At 45.8% G+C, this 13,518-nt stretch overlaps 1 protein-coding gene across 2 annotated transcripts in view; it reads left to right on the plus strand.

Annotated features, from left to right (window-relative positions):
• The first annotated feature begins 446 nt into the window (after positions 1-446).
• The window catches only part of pcbp4 (poly(rC) binding protein 4), a 73,609-nt gene continuing 60,537 nt past the window's right edge, over positions 447-13,518 (plus strand). For both annotated transcript variants that reach the window (XM_028429489.1, XM_028429491.1), the window contains exon 1: positions 447-578. The gene's annotated coding sequence lies outside the window, so the exon portion shown is untranslated. The remainder of the gene's footprint in view (positions 579-13,518) is intronic.

Consider the following 13,518-nt stretch of genomic DNA (forward strand, 5'->3'; position numbering starts at 1 on the left):
CTTTTTGTGATTATTAATCTCTGAATTCTGGAATTCTTTCTCTTTATTGTCACATTTTATTTTACAAAACAAAGCAGCTATGCTGGCGCTGTTACGGTAAACAGAGGGCAGGTGTCCCTTCAGGTGTCCCTTCAGGGGTGCCGGTCCCACTGTGTGGCTGTAGGACGGCAGCAGCCACTACGGCAACCACGAGGGGGCGTTTTACCTCTAGTTACAAACATACACACAGATCAACAGTCAGAGTTCTGGCTCAGACACGTCACATGAGTCCTAATCCTCCGCAGACAACAACACGGATCACAGATCATGTCGATCACCCGTCATCAGCCACTCCGTCTGCTGCTTCTGCCTTATTTCCTGCAACAATCAGTCCCGCTGTTTCTAATTGGCCGGGGTAGCGCCCCCTCTTCCTCCTCCTCTTCCTCCTCCTCCTCCTCTGCTCTCCGGTTTATTGTCACTGACAGTCGGATTATTCCCTCACAGCGGCAGCTGCTCCGTCTCATCCTCCTGCTCTCCCTCCGACAATGCGGACACCAACTACGGATTAATAATTCCTCCATCAGTTCCTCCTCTGCACGGTAAGAGGACGTTTCCTCCGCTCCGACCCAGCGTGTTTGTGCTAAAGAGCCACGCGCACGCCGCTAAACAGCACGGGAGGCTCGTGCGTGCGTGCGTGCGTGTGTGTGTGTGTGAGTGAGTGTGTGTGACAGAGTGAGTGAGTGAGGTTTGATTTGGAGAGGAGTTGAACTTCAAGGGAACTGATCTGCCTCGTGTGTGTAACCACGGGCTGTGCTGATGGTCCGTGTGTGTTCAGTGGTTGGAAAGAGCGTGTCAGTCAGCCAGTCAGCCAGCCAGTCAGTCAGCCAGCCAGTCAGTCAGCCAGCCAGCCAGCCAGTCAGTCAGCCAGCCAGTCAGTCAGCCAGTCAGTCAGTCAGTCAGTCAGTCAGTCAGTCAGCCAGTCAGTCAGCCAGCCAGTCAGTCAGTCAGCCAGCCAGTCAGCCAGTCAGTCAGTCAGTCAGTCAGCCAGTCAGCCAGCCAGCCAGTCAGTCAGCCAGTCAGTCAGCCAGCCAGTCAGTCAGCCAGTCAGTCAGTCAGTCAGTCAGCCAGCCAGTCAGCCAGTCAGTCAGTCAGTCAGTCAGCCAGCCAGTCAGTCAGTCAGCCAGTCAGTCAGTCAGTCAGTCAGTCAGTCAGTCAACTAGTCAGTCAGTCAGCCAGTCAGCCAGTCAGTCAGTCAGCCAGTCAGTCAGTCAGTCAGTCAGCCAGTCAGCCAGCCAGTCAGTCAGTCAGTCAGTCAGTCAGTCAGTCAGTCAGCCAGTCAGCCAGTCAGTCAGTCAGCCAGTCAGTCAGTCAGTCAGTCAGAGTTTCCTCCGGACTCACAGCAGGCTGCAGAGCGGACACATCTCTGCTATTTATGCAGAGGAGTCTTCCTCATTTCTGTCACTGGAGTCATCTGACCCCACGCTGACATCCTGACAGAAGATACTACGCACTGCCCCCCCATCCCCGCTCCATCCCTCTCCTCCTAAATGTGGGTGGCATATGGCTCCTTGTTGCCCGAGGCTCACAGATGTTCAGTCCTTACACCAGCAGCCTAGTTTGGAGAGAGAGGACAACTACATCCACCTTCTGTGTGTGTGTGTGTGTGTGTGTGTGTGTGTGTGTGTGTGTGTGTGTGTGTGTCTTTGTAGGAGACTTCCTCTCAGTAATTGGAAGGTCTGATCCCCCCTTGTTGTCACTGGAGGGCTGTAATGCTCAGCTGAAAGTAATCCGAGGCAGAGTAATCCTGTGATGTGTTACTGGGACATATGCAAATGTCCTGCTTCTGTTCTGCATCGAGCCCTCGGTGTGAAGGTGTATCTGCTTTATGTTTATCACAGCAGGTGTGTCCGATCGATTTGAGACTTTTCTGTGTTAACCGTGTGATTGTTGTTATTTTTGGTCTGTATCCAGAGCCACAGGTGACACCTTCATCTCTGCAACAGCACAAAGGAAGTCGGCTTCAAGCAGCTGGGAGCTGGCAGCTTCTAGAAATCATTGATGAGTCCTGATTCTGTATCATTGGTTTCTGCCATCTTTAGGCTGCATGCACCGTCTCACTATTTACATATTGTATCCAAAGCATTAACACACATGAGGGCAACATATCAAACACTTGGTATAGTCAGGCACCACATACACCCGCAGTAACACTTACACACATTAGGATTTATGGCGGAGGTCTTGTATTGATTGCATTAGATTGGGGCAGTGCTCAGTGAGTGAACATTTGAGCTGTTAATGCAGCTGATTTGTGGCAAGATGTGTGTGTGTGTGTGTGTGTGAGAGAGAGAGACCTTAATGAAGTCTGATTGAAGTTGAAACATCTGCTGAATGTCCTGTACATTATATGAATGCAGTTACAGTGTTGGTTTGTTGTGTAGCACATTTTGCACAGTGGGAAGTCCAAAGTGTCTCACAGCTTTACTCAGATACAGTACTGAACCCAAATCCGGGTCTGTACATAAATATTGACACAAGCTCCTCTACAAAACAACTGGATAGCCCCCTTGTGGCTGGCTGCAGTACAGATCATAAACCCCACCTCCTCCGAGTTAGTGGATGGGGCACAGATCCCGTTAAAAGCTTCTTCTCAGAGATGGTTGACGGCTTGTTAGCTAGTATTACACTGACCTTTGTTCAGATAAAAAAGGGGGTAGGTGACGTTGTGGTCAGCAGCCTGAGGAGCTTCTGTACAATGGGCATAGCCCTGTCATCCATATTTATTAACAGTCTATGAATGAAATGGAAACAGACCGATGTCCTCTGGTCTTTCTGTCAGCTGAAGCTGAGTTAGCCCATCAAACACTAGCATGCTGCTAACGGCTGCTGATTGGTCAGTTCAGATCAGGACTGATGGGGACAGGAGGTCCTCCCTCCATGAGTCCTCACATATATATATCCCTATAGGGGCTCTGCTGCTGCTGCTGATGTGTCCAATGTGCTCGTGGTGACGTCACTGATGGTTATAGAACAGGGTTTTTAATGATTTGAAAAAATCTAAACATGGAACTGTGTGTTGAACATTACATAACTTGATGAACATTATCAGAATTATTGTTTGTTTCATGAACTTTACATTTCTAGGCTCTATTCATTAAGGACTGTCTGCAGAGCGCCCCCTATGGGGCAGGAGGTTTACAAGGTGGTAGTGCTGTCAGCTGGTGTCAGGTTAACAATATGTCTGAAAAAATGTGCTGATGGATGGAGGCAGCCTTTTCAGAATTGTTCATCTCTTATTGGTTGTTAAGTGTAGTGATCACTTCAGCTGTTATAGTTGTACCTGGTACTCGATGAGGGCTGTGTCTTAAAATGATATTAGAGTTGCAAAAGGAACCTCTCCTTCTTTATCAGTCCATACAGAACACTTGAGTGAATTAGATGCACTCAACCAGACAGCAGCAGCTGCATATCAACCAACCACATCAAACAGCCCAGCGCCGCTGCCCTCCTCCATCCTCTCTCTGTTTAATCCGGCCTGTTGTTGCCAGGTCGGCGGGCTGATGGTGCAGATGTCTGAGGGAGCGTGAGGGGTGGAGATTTTAGGAGGCACGCTTACATTTCAAAGTAACGGGCTATTTATAGGGCAGACAAACAGCAGCGGAGTGGGAGCGTGTAGAAAGGTCCACTGCCTGTGGCCTGTTGTTGTTGCTGTCAGTGTCGAGGAATGCACCAGAGCCCGCTGTGATAAGGAGAGCTGAGGGGATGCAGGCGCAGCTTGTTAGGAGCACACGTGACCACACACTCACACACAGCGTTTTAATTACTCACAGTATGGATACAGTCACACATGCTCATTTTGGGATTAATGCTAATTTATGCTGCTATCATGAAGTTCAAAGATGGTGGTGGGCCTGCAGCAGGAATTGTGTGGCTAATCGTGGAGACGATTCTCTGTGCGTACGTACGAGTGTGAGCATCAAAGACGCAGATAGGCATCGCTGCCTTACATGCACGGCAGCCCCGGGTGCTGCTTCTGCTGCTGTGACTCCCTGCATGTTCAAACAAATAAGCCAAGCCTGTTTTTGTATAAGCTACATGTGAGCGAGCTACAGTCAAATGTGCTGCGTGTGTGTGTCCCGGGAGGGTCACTGAGTCAGCCCACTGAAGGGGTGATTATTTACAGCACAGAGACGACATGCTGAAACATTTTCATTAAAACAAAAGAACCTTTTAAGGTGAAAGTGTGTTTTTTAAGTGATGAATGATCTCGGATCTTTCATGTCTTTATGTAAATGTTCAGTGTGCCTCACCTGGGCTGTGCAGCGTGTGCTTGTGGCTCCATCTTTTCCTACAGATTAGACAGTTTGTGCTCACTGACAGGCAGTGTGTGTTTGTCCTGATCACTGATACCTCACTTCTGCTGCTTTTATGTTCATCACGTTATTAAAGGGATAATATGTAATAAATGTTGTCTAAAAAAGTTCAGTTTTCAGTTATGATATTGTTCATTTTATCTTTTCTAAATGTGAGCTACTAGTCACAGTTTTTTACCATCTATAAAACTGGTCATATAGCTTTTAAGGTGAAAGTGCATGTGTGTGCACACACTGATTTGGGATGCATGCAAACACACCCGTTTGTCTTATGTGGATCACTGAGTGAAGATATGTGTCATTGTCATATGTCCTATTCATTGTCTCATGAAACGCAGTGCAGTGCATTATGGTAGAATGGTATCAAACCTCTGGTCAGCGTGTGATGTGATGATTTATAAACAAAGGCAGAGTCATACTAAGTTTCTTTTCCTCGGATGTTTTCAGTGTGACCTTTCACTGAAGCTAGAAAGACTTTGTGTTGCTGATTTGTTTGTAGGTCTGTCAATCATAAAGCGTCACTGTTTATTGGAGCCCGTTTCATGTGCCATGTTGCGGTGCATCTCCTTCTGGTGTAATTCACCTGCAGTCTGTGTGTCAGCTCACCTGTGTGAGGTGAAGATTTGTCATCACATCCTGGTCGCTCCATGTTGTACTAATAACTTGTTTGTGACATTGTTTGGTTGTGCGTCACACTCGTTTTCTGTGGTTCCCCATGAACAAAGCTGCGCATCTTGGTTGTAGGTTTGTACTGAAGCTCTGCAGCCTGTAATGAATTCAGGAGAGCCTCAATCAGCAGCACAGACGGTGAGCTGAACATGCAACAGAGCTGTCACCTCAACCATCCATATTTCCTCTCGCACTTACTCACCGACACAGAGTCTACCCAAGTTCTTTTAATTAGCAAATTGCCTGACTGTCTGTGTGATAAATAAACAGCGGATCACAGCTTGAGAAGCTGAACATGAGTTGGACTTGGTGCTGATTAATCTGCAGCCAGCTCGGTCTCAGAGGAGAGTGACTGGAGGAGCTCCCCGAAGAGAGCGGCTGTTCAGAGCTGCATGTACAGACGTCATCCGGTAAACAGCTCGGTCGAGGAGCAGGGTGGACGGGATGGTCAGGAGGCCCAGACGACAGAGAGACATTATGAAACAGAGACGGAGGAGGAAACAGACAGAAATCCTAATTAAGAGGTGTCTGCGTTTCAATTACCACTGACCTGGATCCTGAGGGGGAGACAGGGACACTGCAGATGGACGGCTTATGTAAGAGGCCGTTCCTGGAGAATATTCGGCAGTCTTGCTGTTGTTCTGAGGCAAACAAGGCGTCCATTCTTCAGCGGTGGGATGGTTAATAGCTTCAGGTCTGCTGTGTTACAGTACACTGCATTGTGTTACTGTTGTGTAACAGAATGGGCCATGTTGTCACTTCATCACACAGTAACTGCCATTATGACAGTTGAGTAATATCGGCTGACTGTGTTCACTGTGCGACACCCAGTTTGTTGTGCTTTTCTTGTTGTTGCAAACACTACATTTCCCAGAATGCACCTGGGGAGAGATGTGTTGGACTTTTTTTTATTTTTTAGAAAACTAACTTTGTGACCTTCAGTATTCCCAAACTACTACTAAAGATGGTCATGATAACAGAACGTGTTTGTTATTTGTAACCCCCTGTTTCAGCCTCAGGCTCTTCTGGATGTTTCCTGGTAAAACGTGCTGCTTGTTGTGCGATGCTTCCTTCTTTCTGTTCAAGCGGCTTCTCTGCAGAGGAATCTTTGCTAAAAGCTTTAAAGCAGGGGTGAAAGTACCACAGCCCTTTTTTTATTGGTTGTGTGTTGTGAGTAAACCTGTATCCTCTGACGTGACAAAGCAACTTTTGAAGGCATTGACCGCATGTGTGGTCACTAATGGATGTGAAGACTCGACACCATTCCGCCTTGCACAAAAGCTTCACAGAAACCCACTCAGGCTCTGAAAGCGCTCTCCTCTGACACATCTGAGTGTGTTAGCGAGAGAGCTGCACCAGTGAGCTACCGAGCCTGAAGGAAGGCCAGAGAGAGGCAAAGAGCCTCTTATCCTAATGCACTTAGAGTCTCCAGAGGAAACCGAGAGGAGAGGAGGAGGAGGAGCTGAGGAAGACAGGGGGACAGATGGATGAAGCCTGAGAGAAGACAGGAGTGTTCCTTTGTGAAACCTCTTATTTAGTATGTAGGTGAGATGAGAACAACAACAGGACAGAGGCACCATCTGAATGTGCAGGTTGGAGGTTAAAACCTCACAGTGGAGAGGTGCAACAAGACTCTTTGGTTCAATCAAAGATGAAACTCAGGTTGACATGGCAACAGCTCCTGGCTGCCTTTGACAGATCCTCAGCAGCTTGTTGTTTCCTGCTCGGTGAACATGGAAAAGTTTCTACTAGCAGTAGGAGCAGATGATTGATGTCACTAGATGCTAAGGTCTCTGTGGTGACAAAAAGCTCGTTGTGTCCATGTTGTGTTAACATTTAAATCTTGTCTCTCATTATCAGTATATAGACGCCAGTAAAGCCTGCATGTCACATCAGTCTGTGTGTACCTCTGTTGGTCTCTTGTTGGTGGTGTCAGATCAGAAACTCCTTTTCTACTTTGTTCGGTTGTGACGCTTTGTGTGTCTTTGTGGGTCACAGTGGAACCACATTCCTGTTGTTTGTGTTTCTGCACTGAAAGCAGAAGAAGAAGTTTTATAAGAGGAGCGATGTAAAAACCGGAGCCCATGAAGCGCTTTGAGCTCCTCTGTTCAGCACAGTTTCTATCACACGGCGCTCTGCATCTCTGTTTTGGCACACATCAGCAGCTTTGAGTTTTGTATCCTGATTCTCGAGGCGCTTTGTGAAATCTTCAGCTGCAACAAGAAGGGCATCTCTTCTCTGCAGAGGATGAGGGCGTAGCGTGACAAATTGAGCCCGGGCCCCCTCTGTGTGCCCTATAAGACAAACCAGTGGCTGTTTCCTCAATACAGCAACAACATAATAGTGCTGAAGTGATCTTTGTTCTGTATTATGCTGCGCTCAGGCATGTGAAAGAGAACTCTCCGTTTGTGGGGTTGTCACACAGCGGGGGGTGAAGAGGGATTTCTGCCCAGACTGTTTGTGTGTTTTTTCTTTGTGGTTTTTGTTTGGTCTTATTTTTGTGCATGATCACATTTTGCTTTCCTAAAGAACTGCAGAAGAAATGTCTGCACCCTGGACGAGCATGTAGATGTCATCTTTTTGTTGACTAAGCTGCTTTGTGTGATGCTTTGCTACTCAGTCGCCAGAATAAAACGTCTCATTTAACATTTCTGCCGACCAAAAATACTTATCAGAGTCAAAAACATGTATAATACCAACATTGTCAGCAAAAAAAACGTTTTATGTCAATGTGCGTTTGGGAAACAGAATGAAAGTAGACTAGATAACCAATTACAAAGATGAACATTTATCATCTTAGGAGGGCATTTCAGTACTTTTTGTCACGGTTGCTTACATCGGCTATCACTCGAAAGCTCGGCAGACCTGGCATGACATCCATTGCGGTTGCTATATTGCAGTGGTTGTCATGGCAGGTCTGCCACGCTCAAAAGAATCCACCTATGTGTCTAATCTATATGTTGGTTGTGCGCTCTTACCATGGTTCCTCCTTTACCCCCAGAAGACACCCCGCTTCAGAGACATAGATGAGTGTACCGAGGGCTCAGACTCAAATTTATGCAGATTTGAGTGTTACACAGCCAAACAATATAAGCAATCGTGACATAAAGTACTCAAATACACTATTAAGATGAGAAATATTCATCTTTGGAGAAGAGATGCTGAATCCAGAAGAGCAGCGTATGTGTTGTCCACTGTCCACTTTGACACACTTTCGTTTGGTTCCGGGTTTCTCTCATTTGCCAACATTTATTAATGACCATTATTAACTGTAAAAAATCTGTTAGTTCGACTACTTTAAAATTCAGGAGTTTAAATCAGGACAGCTGGACTTGTAGATTTTCTTAAGGACATTTTGCACTGATCTGACTCACAGATCAAACTTACATGATTACATGACAATAACTGTAAATGTCTCCATGTTTTACAGGACATTGACGGACATATTGTAGACAGAGGACAGGTGGTTTAAAAGAGGAGTCAATGAAACATCTGTGGTGGAGAAGCCTTTCCTTATCCGCAGGGTTAGGGTTAGGGTTAGCTAGTTAAGTCTCACTTCGTCCAGTGAGAACAACATTAACCAGTTTAACCAGCTCAGTTTCCAGCCGTCTCATAGTCAGTTGAGTTCCATCGTTATCCTGTTACAGTAGAAGGTTCTGTAAATTAGTGGTAGGCTGTTGTCAGCGTCCCTCAGAACTTGTGAGGGTTAAAGAAGTCCCTCACTCTGTTTGTTATCTGTGTTTGCAGTCTGGAGGGTCTAGAGGCCCTGCTGCTCGGCTTATAGAGACGGCTGCACTCTCCTGTCATCTGCATAATCGAGTTGAACAGTAGCACGGCTGCCTCATATCTAATGTAGGACCAGACGCTGCACAGCTGAGGGGATCTGGGTCAAACCGCCCTGTCGATGAGACTGAAGGGGACACTTTTGAGAGCAAGAACAACATCAGTAATGACAGAATGTGTTTGTTAGTGGAACAGCTTCAATGCTCCGAGACCATCGATCCAGCATCTGTCTGATACTTTGGCTCTGAGGCAGGGCTGAGAGCAGGGCTGTGTTTTTATTTATTAATGAAGAAATAGACCTCTGACCTATTGGAATAAATGGACACAGGCCAGATGCTCTGAATCTGAAACTGTGATGGTCACTTTTTATTAGATGCTCTGCAAGTTTCAAATCAAATCCTAGAAATGAGAGAAATCATTGAATATTTAGTAAAAATAGCATCCTCTTCTTTTAACATAGATCATACATATGGACGAGTGTGAGTGCATCTCTGACCCTGCATCATTCAAAACAGTCTCCCCCTTAACTATGCAACAGTCTTTATGTCATTAAAACAAGTGAGTTGTATAAAAATCCTCCTCATACACACGTAGTTCTGTTTCTAGTCCCACAGGCTGCTGCTCAGACTTTCCTACAGAAGCTGCAGGACTTTGAATGCAACACAAACCAGCTGAGGTGAAGCTAATGTGCAAACACAAATCTCAACTGAAATACTAAACTGGGTCAGTGTAGGAGAACGTCGTCTAAAGTCTCTCGGCCCTGCTGTTCGTTTGAAGTATCTCATGTGATTAAAATAAGATACTGCATGTTTTAAAGGAGATTCCACACACTGGAAGTTGTCACCTGAACCCCGTCTGTCCCTGAAAATGTCTTTATAAAATATTGTCTTGAGTGTGAACACCCTCTGTTCAGGTCCTACTCCTACACCATGAAACAGTGCTTCAGTGTTTCTCATATCAGGCTCAACAGTTCTGTCAGTTCGGCCCTCTGACAGGACTTCACCAATCAATAAGATAAGAGAAGGAACGTGTGCGGAGGAGCCGCAACATTTAAACCGAGCGAGGCCGACTGTGATGAAATAAACCGGTTTGCTGGAGGTGATGGATGAGAATCGGCGGAGGAACACGCCGCACAGCGGGTGATATGTGTGGCTTGATGCACCTGGAGCATGGTTGCCGTGGAAACGAGGAAACAATTCTTGGCTTGGAAGCAAGAATATCAACATGTGAGGCATCCATGCTCCAAAATAGAAAACACCCTAAAGGTAACAGATGGCGATGTTAAAAATGGACGACATCACACACATACAGAAGAATAAGATTCAAGACTTAAAGTCCATGTGTTGATGTTGAGGTTTTTCGTGATCTTACACGATCCTCGTTTATTTACTCAGACATGTAGAGCCGCCCACTCCCGCCTCTCCTCCACCATTCAGCCCTTCTGATCCGCCTCTCATCATCTGCATTAAAGGAGCAACACCAGCTTTCATACAATTTAACTTCATCCAGTGTTTGGAGCTACTTCCATGTCACTGATGTCCAGACTGCAGATTTATTTTTGTAAAACTACACATGCAACCGCTGGAAGAGAAGAGACAGCAGGCATGCAGCATTACCCCAGGGCTGTGCTATAAATATCCAGCTTCTTTCTTGTAAATGTACAAATTTAATGTGTGTACTGTCAAATGTGTGCTGCAAGTGTCTGTTTGGAGGAGGATTAAAATGAGCCACAGTTATAGCAGCAGTAATGCTGAGTGTTCGTGCTGCCCTGGTGCTTCTCTTTGGAGGCTGGCGCTGGATTCCTGGTGTTTCGTAGACTGTAGAATAAACAGCTGTTGTGGTCCCTGCTGGCTTTTGCTGAGGTGAAAATCAGCAGCTCTGTTTGTGAGCCTCATGGCCGTCAGACTGGTTCAAGAAAATCAAATCTGCACCTGTTCCTGCCGCTGTGTCAGCGCTGGGAAGCACTCAGGCTGTTATTTACCAAACGTCTGGGAATGGCTCTTTTCAATCGGGTGTGTGTGTGTGTCTGTGCATACATTGGTAAGTGTGTGTTTGATGAGTCTGACCTCAGGTTGACACACAACCCTCGGTTCCTTCTGTCAGAAGACACAAATAAGGGGCTGTGTGTATCTGTTTGTATCTGTGTGTCTATTTGCCTGTGTGTGTGTGTACTTGTCTGTGTCTATGTGTGTGACATCAGTGGGAAGGAGGTCAGTGCTGAACACCGACACAATGAGCCTCCACAAGGCTGAGATGAGTAACAGCCATTGATTCTGTTTTTTAATTAAAGGTCCTCTGATGTGCTGGAATATGCAGTTGGGCTAGTGATAAACGTGTGTGTGTGTGTGAGTGTGTGTGTGTGTGGAGTATTGTTGCACAGAGGTCTCTTCTCCAGTGAGTTGTCGTTAATGGAGGTGATGTAGCTGCAGACATTAGGTTTTCTGTTGTTGTTTCTTTTAAAGTCGAACTTATCGGCTCCCTCTGATCAGATAAACAAACACGATGCTCCACGTTGGTTTACATCATCTGCTGTTCAAACTATAAAAACGTCTTTTACTTTTAATGTTACCTTTAATGTTTTGCTGCCAACAGTAGTAGTTGGCAGAAGCAGCAGTTTAGGTGAACGTTTGAAATGGATCCCAAATAGAAGCAACATCCTCCTCCTAAACTGCTGCTTCTGCCGTTCAGCAGCGTAACGACAACGTCGTGTGTGTGTCTGTGTGTGTGTCCGTGTGTGCGTCTGTGTGTGTGCTGCAGTGGGAGGACTGAATGAGGAGTTCTGCACACGTTCCTCGTGAATTATGAAAAGTTTTGTTTTTGTTCTTGCCACCTCAGAACCACCAATATATTTCTCTGTTCTAGTGGAGTATGTAGTCTGCGTCCACTCAAAGCGAAGCCACTACACCCCCCCCCCCCCCCCAAAAAAAAAGCCTAATAATTGTTCATTAATCGTTAATCGAGGAAAAAGCTTCAATTAATCATGATATTGATTTTAAGTAATATGGCCCAGCCCAAGCAGAGACGAGTCACAGGAAGTCAGACTTTTATACACATTTAATCCTTTTTTGTTTCATCACTGCAACACAGACACACACAGACACACACAGACACACACAGAGCTCCATTGTGTCCTCCTCAGTCACAAGGCTGAGCTTTGTCTGCTCATATCTGAGGCTCGGTCTCTGCCTCCCTCTGTTCCAGAGTCTTCTTACCTAAAACAGCTCATCAGCATTTAGTTTGTATAACTTAAACCAACAAATAGTTCTTATACAAACTGCCACCAGCACAGGAGGAGTCAGAGGAAGACGGTTTCTAATGTGGAAACGCCTGCGTTGTGTCCTCCTGCGATCATATCGTCTGTATTTCATGCTCCTTTTCAGGGGCGGGACTTGTGACTGTGGTAGCTGAAAATGGTGGCACCAGCTTGGCACATTCATTAATGTTGTGAGTGTGAAGTGTGTGTTTTAAACGACAAGCTTTTCATATCCATCCTTTTTGTGTAATTCTCACTTTATACCAGAAAACTGTCAGGAAAGAATGTGTGAGTGCAGCTTGTTGTTTGCCTCTGAGTAGAGCTGGATGAAACAACCTGCTTCCTTTCAACACCTGCTGTTTGTTCTTGTATCTGACATATTGAAATCAGAATATGTGGATATGTTGGTAAAAGGTGGTGGAGCATGATTATTGATATGATTCCTGTTGATGGGAGAAATGACAAAAGCTTTTACTTCTAACCGAAAATACTCACGCCTTTCGTTGTGTTGGTTTGAGGCAGGTTGTGAGTGCTTCATCCTGGTTTCTCCTGTAAGAATGAAGAGCATCAGTTAGCAGGAACTGAGAGAGATAGCAGACAACAGACCGGAGGCAGACAACAACACTCGGTGTTTGCAAGATGAAGGAAGATGGAGCTGAACAGAGAGAGAGAGAGAGAGACTCGGCAAAGGAGGGATGGAAAGAGATAAACTGAACAGCAGGGGTATGGGAAGCAGAGCCTGAGAGAAAATGACAGGATGATTGAAATGGAGAGATAAACAGAGAGAAGTCAAAGAGCCGGTTAATAAAAGGTTCACTGAGCTTTTGGAAATGAGTTACTTCCACTGAAACCTCGCAGACACTTAAAGAGGAAATGAAACGCCGACTGAAGTTCTGCTTAAAAGTAGGCTGGGTGATGGGCTGAAAATACAATCCCAGATTTTTTTCACATGAAACCTAATTCATGATTTAATCGATTTTTCCCCACTTAAAACTAAAAACTACACATTTTGAAATGATTCTCAGTGTCGGCTGTGTTTCAGCGGTGCCTCCCACTCGGCTGCATGCCTCCGTTTGAGGTTCTGAATAATCAAAGAAAACATCTTGCAGTTAGAATCGACAGTGTGGAGTTCAATTAAAATTTCAGCATATCCTCAACCAGTTACAAGCAACTAGTCCAGTCTGTGTCATGGGGCAGGCTGTGGGCCTCAAGTGAAGAGAGACGCTGCTAAATGGAAACAAATAGGCAACGAAAAACAGGAAGTCCCTGTATTTGAACTGATAAAACTAGTTTAATGTGAGTCAGCCTGTCATTGATGGATGGACTTATGTTAGCAGACTGTAGCTAATAGGTTAGCTAACTAACATCATGACAGAGGGGTTTCATAAAAACACAGAGCGCAGCGTCCAGTCTGAACTCTCGGTCCGGCTCTAGGCTACAGTCCTCTGTCTCTCCTGTCCG

Source organism: Parambassis ranga, chromosome 18, assembly GCF_900634625.1.
Source record: "Parambassis ranga chromosome 18, fParRan2.1, whole genome shotgun sequence".
Taxonomy (NCBI): Eukaryota; Metazoa; Chordata; class Actinopteri; family Ambassidae; genus Parambassis; species Parambassis ranga.